The 6541-nt window shown below is 42.7% G+C and overlaps 1 protein-coding gene across 2 annotated transcripts in view; it reads left to right on the top strand.

Moving 5' to 3' along the window:
• The first annotated feature begins 4900 nt into the window (after nucleotides 1-4900).
• il16 (interleukin 16) overlaps nucleotides 4901-6541 on the top strand; it is a 15313-nt gene continuing 13672 nt past the window's right edge. Inside the window, exons 1-2 of one of the 2 annotated variants that reach the window (XM_005742849.1) lie at nucleotides 4901-4962; nucleotides 5756-5852. The gene's annotated coding sequence lies outside the window, so the exon portion shown is untranslated. Of the gene's footprint in view, nucleotides 4963-5752; nucleotides 5853-6541 lie in introns of both variants that reach the window. The other variant, XM_005742850.1, reaches the window with a different exon arrangement.

Below are 6541 nucleotides of genomic sequence, written 5' to 3'. Positions count from 1 at the left end.
CTCGCGAAAAAATGAAGGAAAAGTAAAATTAAACACAGAAAAAAGCTGTTGCTTGGGGGAGCTCGCGACAAGGCTGCCATACTCGGCGCCATCTTGAATCATCTTAGCCCTGCAAACCCTGTTAATGGACGATGCTGTAGACAGTGGCAGGAAGGTTCCTAAAGCACTCTTTGCAGACCACCCTGTGTAATGCTCCACTCGTCAAACAGAAAAGATATGCTGATGTGCTCTTGAGCCAGCCACACCTTCTGCTGATGGATCATTACCTGGGCACTATTTAACAGTGTAGCTTCAGTCGATGCTGGAACGTTGCGTGACAACAGTCAGTGAACCCCAGCTTGTGCTTCGGTGAACAGTGTTGGGAAGGTTACTTTTAAAATGTATTCCACTACAGATTACAGATTACATGCTCCAAAATGTATTTTGTGAGAGTGACGTATTTCAAATACTTTGGATTACTTAATATATTATCATGCTTTTTACAACTACATGAATGTGATTTATTACTATTACTGAAGGCTACTCTCCACACCAACACCAACTAGATGTTTAAACCTTAATATAAATGAGTAACAGTAGGTGCACATTAGGTAAAGCTGCACTTTTTGCAGCGATCTCGTGTAGAAAACTATTCCTCGCCTTATAGAACATCACATCAGTTACAATGATGATGTCATTTATAGTTTACAAATGACAAAATGTTTACACAAAATCATGACAGTGTTTACATGACATCACCCACTACTAACATTACTTTATTTACTGTATCTTTTGAAAAAATACAGCAATTTTAACAGCACAAGACTTAAGAATATTTAACAGGAGCAGGTTTCATTTTTCCTGGTTTTATTATCACACTGTTCACCAAACGCAGCAAACCATCTTATCCAGGAGGGTCACCTCTTCACCCTCACATGGAAGAAGTAATCTGATTGGCATGGTGGTTTGTTTGAAGCAGGTCCCTTGTGTAGCACTGGAACCCAGTCACAATGTTTCATCCATTTCATCGGCTGGTTTGCTGCAATAATGCCAAATAATTAGCATCTCTATAGATAGAAGGTAGTTCTGCAAAATCACTCAGTAGGATGTTTGTTCTAATTTGCTATGAGCTCAGAGCGCATAGAAAATAAAACTAATGGGCTATAAAGATATGAACATATTTAGAACTTACCGGAATGAAAATGTCCGGAGCACCAACAGATATTTGGAGATGGAAGAGAACTGCACGTCAGCTCGTCTCACAGCTGCTATCCAGGCTAGACGCCTTCGTTTGGTAACATCGATACACGAGCTGCCTCATGTTGCTTCCGGGTTGGGAAAGAATTAAAAGATAAACCCTTTTCAAGCTTATTCTCTTGCCGGTCGTGCGATCGAGCATTGCAGCCGACCACACAGCAAATACGAACCATGGCTGTTGTGTGTGCCTTCGCTCCCCCTTCACTTGCACTAGACCCCCAAAATGGCGGATCGGGCCAAAATCCTTTCCACGCCCACCCCCGTGACATCATGCTCCAAAGCCCTATAAAACAGGTCCGCGGCTCCGAACCGTAGTAAAGGGACCTCTGGCTGATATGTCGGGTTCGTGTTGAGCTCGTAGCTGAAAACTAGCTTTACTTTGTTGTGTGGGTCAACTTTGCTAGTGGGAGACAGAGAGAGGCGTTGAAAGGCTGCTCCAATGGAGGTTATTGTTTCGGAGGAAAACACGAACACAGTGTACAGTCGAGTCTTAACAGCTTACTTACAGCTGGGCTCGTCAGGCTGCAGTGGTTATTATTATATTTACATGCTTCCAGCTCCCGTTTCTGCTCGGTGACAGCTCGTACTTTTCCTTTTTCTCCCTCCTCGCTCACAGACACATCACAGGTATGGCAGTCCATCCTCACTGCAGCACGGACTACATTACCCATCAGGCTGCATGCTTTAGGACGTTGCCTGTAACACTCTCTTATTGCCTTCGTATTTAATAATTTGTTTGAATATTTCTTCACGTCATTATGATTAGAGCCTCTTAATGCATGTTTTGTTTGGGTTTCCAATGGCGTGGAATCACCAAAAATAGAGAGAGTATAGCCTAACATATCAAACAGGAAAATACCGCCGTGTAATCCCTTTATTTCAACAAAGTAACTGTATTCTGAATACTCAGTTACTCATGTCTTGTATTTTAAATACGTAACACTGGTACATGTATTCCGTTACTCCCTAACACTGTTGGTGAATCCCCATTTCATCATGGTGAAAATAACATTTTTGGCAAGTAGTGAAACTAACGACTGTGTCTTGTGTCTTATGTTCAGGAAACCGTGGGGCCAGCACGTGAGGAGAGTCAAGTGGTGTTTTGTAAATATTGGTGTGGGAACTGAGGAAGTTGGAATTCACTGTGAGTCACAAGGATCACGTTTTTGGAACTGTTTTTCACTGTGCATCGATTCACTGTAAATAAATCCCATCTGCCTGAACAGTACCACTGTCACCATCGTGGTGAAGCGAGAGCTGAGCATAAAAGTGAAGCTTCTGATTTACCGGTCGATCGATATCCCTACCCTCACCTATGGTCACGAGCTTTGGGTAGTGACCCAAAGAACACGATCCCGGCTACAAGCAGCAGAAATGACCAGAAATGCTTCTCTGCTTAGGCTGCTGCCTCTGCGACCTGGCCCTGGATAAGTGGAAGAAAATGGATGGATGGATGGAATGGATAGGTTATTGGACTTCATGGCAGGTCCATGTTTTGGCCGACTGCTTCTCCTCTGCTTGAGATGAGAGAGGGGAACACTCATTCACCAGTCTCACCATCGGTCTGCTCTTTGCTACTGCAACCCTGCACTGCCATACCTGCTACCAACTCACCAGCCTCCACACGTGCCAGCTCTTCTCCATGGCTGCAGCCTACGTCCCACGCCGCTCAGCTCTAGACTTTTGATATCCCCAGTGAACCCTTAGTTCCCTGTATTCCCAGCGAACCCAGAGCCTTCAGTGACTTCAGTGCCAACAAACCCACAACCTGTAAGGCCTCTTGTACTTGCAAGATCCCAAGCTCTTGGTTCCTCACTGTCTGAGGGTCCTTACTGCGAATAGGTCCCAGAGCCTGTGGGTCATACTCCAGCTGAACCTGAGCCAGAGTGGTCCTGCCACCTACAGCACCAGACTCCAGAGGGGTCCCTGTGTCACTGACCTCCAGTGGCTCTCCAGTGCCATCCCTGTCAGCATTAGTAGGTCCCCGCTGACACCGAGTGCCTGCTCAGCCACAGGAGGGTCTAACCTCCTTGCTGGTCCTCTAAAAAGCTTTGTTGCTGGCTTCCTGTTTTGTCTCCTGGGGAGTTCCATCTCCTCAGGGATCAACAACATTCAGCAAAGCGATGGGAGCTTGTTTTCTCTTCCTCTGGCCTCCCGGGTCAGCACCCAGAGTTGCTCTGTCTCCACCGCTGGCCTATCAGCTGGACTTGTGCAAAATTTGTTGTTAGTCTAAAAGCTAGCCCCCACAAGGCCCCAAATCTCCCAAATCCATTCTGGGTGCTTGTTCCACCAAAGAGGGGCCTTAGAGCTGAAGCCTCTGCTTCCCATTCTACTTTTAAATATCATAGAAACCACAAGTAAAGTTTAAGTCTGAGAGCAAAGTGCTCTTTTGGGGTGATATTGTACTATGAGGTTAAGATAAGATTAGCCCTGATCATGAAACACCTTGTATGGGAGGAGAAGGGTTTTAAATCGGATTCTGGATTAAACAGGGAGCCAATAAAGAGAAGCCAGAAGAGAAATATGCTCTTTATTTCTAGTCCCTGTCAGGACTCTTTCTGCAGCATCTTGTATCAGCTGAAGGCTTTTCAGGGAGTTTTTAGGACATCCTGATAATAATGAATTACAGCAGTTCAGCCTGGAAGTAATAAATGCATGAACTAGTTTTTCAACATCATTTTAAGACAGGATATTTCTAATTTTAGAGATGTTGTATAAATGGAAATAAGAACTCCTACATATTTGTTTAATATGCATATTGAAGGACATGTCCTGGTCAAAAACAAAACCAAGGTTCCTCACAGCGTTACTGGAGGGCGAGGTAATGCCATCCATTGTAAGCATCTGGTTAGACACCATGTTTCTAAACATTTTAGGGCTGAGCACAATAACCTCAGTTTGATCCAGATTTAGAAGCAGGACATTAGAGGTCATCCAGGTCTTTATGCCTTTGAGGTTCCCTCAGAGGCATAAACTAAATGGTGTGATTTCTGGCTTCATGGACAGATAAAGCTTGGCATCATCTGCATAACAGTGAAAATACATGCTAATAATACTGCCTGAGGGAAACATTTATAATGCAAACAGAATTGGTCTTAGCGTGAAACTGTGTGGTTTCTATAATTAAATTTAGTATGTAAAGTGCGCTCTGCACGTAAAAACATTTATGTGAACAAATTGGAGACTATTAGAAAGATATGATTCAATCTACTGCTGATCAATACCTCTAATACCTACAGCATGATCTAATCTCTGTAATAAAATATTATTGATCAATATCAAATGCACACTGAGGTCTAGCAGGACAAGCACAGAGATGAGTCCACTGTCAGAGGCCATAAGAAGATCATTTATAAGCTTCACTAAAGCTGTTTCTGTGCTGTGATGAGCTCTGAAACCTTCAAGCTTAAATTGGGTGCTCTCTGTGTTTAAGAAGCAATTTGAATGATGAAAGCTGAGAGGGACACACTCATGCAAAGCGTTGTTGTTTTCTGGTTTTGCTGTATTGGCCTTCTGCTTTGAGACATCCGTGTCTCATCGTTCATGTTTGTTTAGCAAACAGTGTCTAAGCTTAGTGCCCATATAAGGAAGTTGAAAACATGCATGCGAGATGAAACTGACAGATCACAATCGTTTCACTTCCACTCTAAGTTCCTACCCTGAAATGTATCAGCAGAAACGGCTGCCATCGTACTGTGCTGCCTTTTCTTAGCACGCTAAACCTGTGTAAGTAATCATGTTTCTCTCAGTGCACTAATGATCCTACAGATGCAACGAGTGACCTACCATGTGACTCACTGCACTCCTCACGCCTCCTGTAGCTCTTTATCAGTATATAAAAACCCTGCAAAAGATTCTGGGATTACTCTTAAGAATTGTATGTGAAGAAGTGTGACTTTCATTTTTTTGCTACTGAAAGCTCGCTGTGTGGTTCGGCTTTTAGAAATGTGAGGAAACCTAACCCTGTCATTTAACTTAATTACTGTATTAATATAATTTGGCAGTAAAGTGCTTAATATCTACACTTTTACATCTGCCTTCTAATAAAACAGCCTTTATTTGGTTTGTTAGTTGGAACTCATTGGATTATTAAGCGAGTGGGCTGACTCTCGTGTAGAAGCTAGAGAAGGTCATCCACTAATGGTGGTCTGAGCCGTGGCTGCTACAGTCTGTATGCCAAAGTATCCCTGGGCAAGATATCAAAGCCTCAGTTCAGTTTATTGCCCACTCTGACAACCCTAGTGTGCTGCTCAAGAGTGTGAAAGGTAAATATGATGGTTGTTGCTACAGCACAGTTATAGTTAAACAGCATTGTGTTTTCCTTTTATTAATTCATTTAGTTTTTGTATCGATATCGCCATGTCTGTGCATACATATGTGTGTGAAGGTATTGATTCGAAAAGTCAAGTAACAGTTGCTCAGCTGAATGTCTGAACGGAAGTATGGTACGTTGTTGCACCTCTCTGTGGTTGCTGCTAGAGAAGTTCTTGTGATACAATGCTTCCTGTTTGTGAAGCAGGAAGAAGAACGTGAACACTCGAAGACGAGCAAGGCTTTCGCTCAGGCAGACATTGTGCTGTGCAGCGACAACAGTCGAGATACAGGACGGAGGCAAGGTACTGTTACCTATTATTTATCCACATAAATGCAACTATAGAACAAGCTGACAATGCAATTGTTCCAAAAATGTTACAGCAAACTCAGCCTGGTACTGCGGCGATTAGCATTTAATCAGAAAGTAAAAGACTGTTCATTTCCTTTTCAATACAGGATTTGTCTTTCTCTGTATAGTTTGCCATACAGGATAAATACATCACAAAACACACACAACATCCACACACCCATAAGCACCAAACAAAAAGAAAAAGTGTGACTTTATCCAGGGCAGCAGCAGTGCTCCTAATAACAGGTTGGAGCTGTACTAAAATTGTCAGTGTTTGTCAGCTCCTTTCATTCTTCAAGGAAGAATATCAAATGAAAGGAAAAAGATGAATCCTTGGACCCTGGTGTCCTTTTCTGTTCACTGCTTAGCTGTCAAAAAGTGTAATAATAACAAAGCAAAAGAGGAATGATGATACGTGGGTATACAGCTTGGAAAAAATTAGTCTTAACAGCATCATACATACTTTCCTGATGACATTTTAGAGAAGATCGTGGCTAAGCAGCTTACAGCAGTCTTAGATAATTATAGTATTTTCGACAAATTTCAATCGGGCTTTCGTAAAGTCCATTCCACCGAAACAGCCCTTCTTAGAGTTTCTAATGATATTCTGTTACAAAGTGATGCAGGTAATTGTTCTGTTCT

This window comes from Pundamilia nyererei, unplaced genomic scaffold (genome assembly GCF_000239375.1).
Source record: "Pundamilia nyererei isolate P.nyererei 1_Seehausen unplaced genomic scaffold, PunNye1.0 scaffold00124, whole genome shotgun sequence".
Taxonomy (NCBI): domain Eukaryota; kingdom Metazoa; phylum Chordata; class Actinopteri; order Cichliformes; family Cichlidae; genus Pundamilia; species Pundamilia nyererei.
The sequence above is the reverse complement of the archived record's forward strand: the minus strand, read 5'-3'. Positions and strand labels throughout refer to the sequence as shown.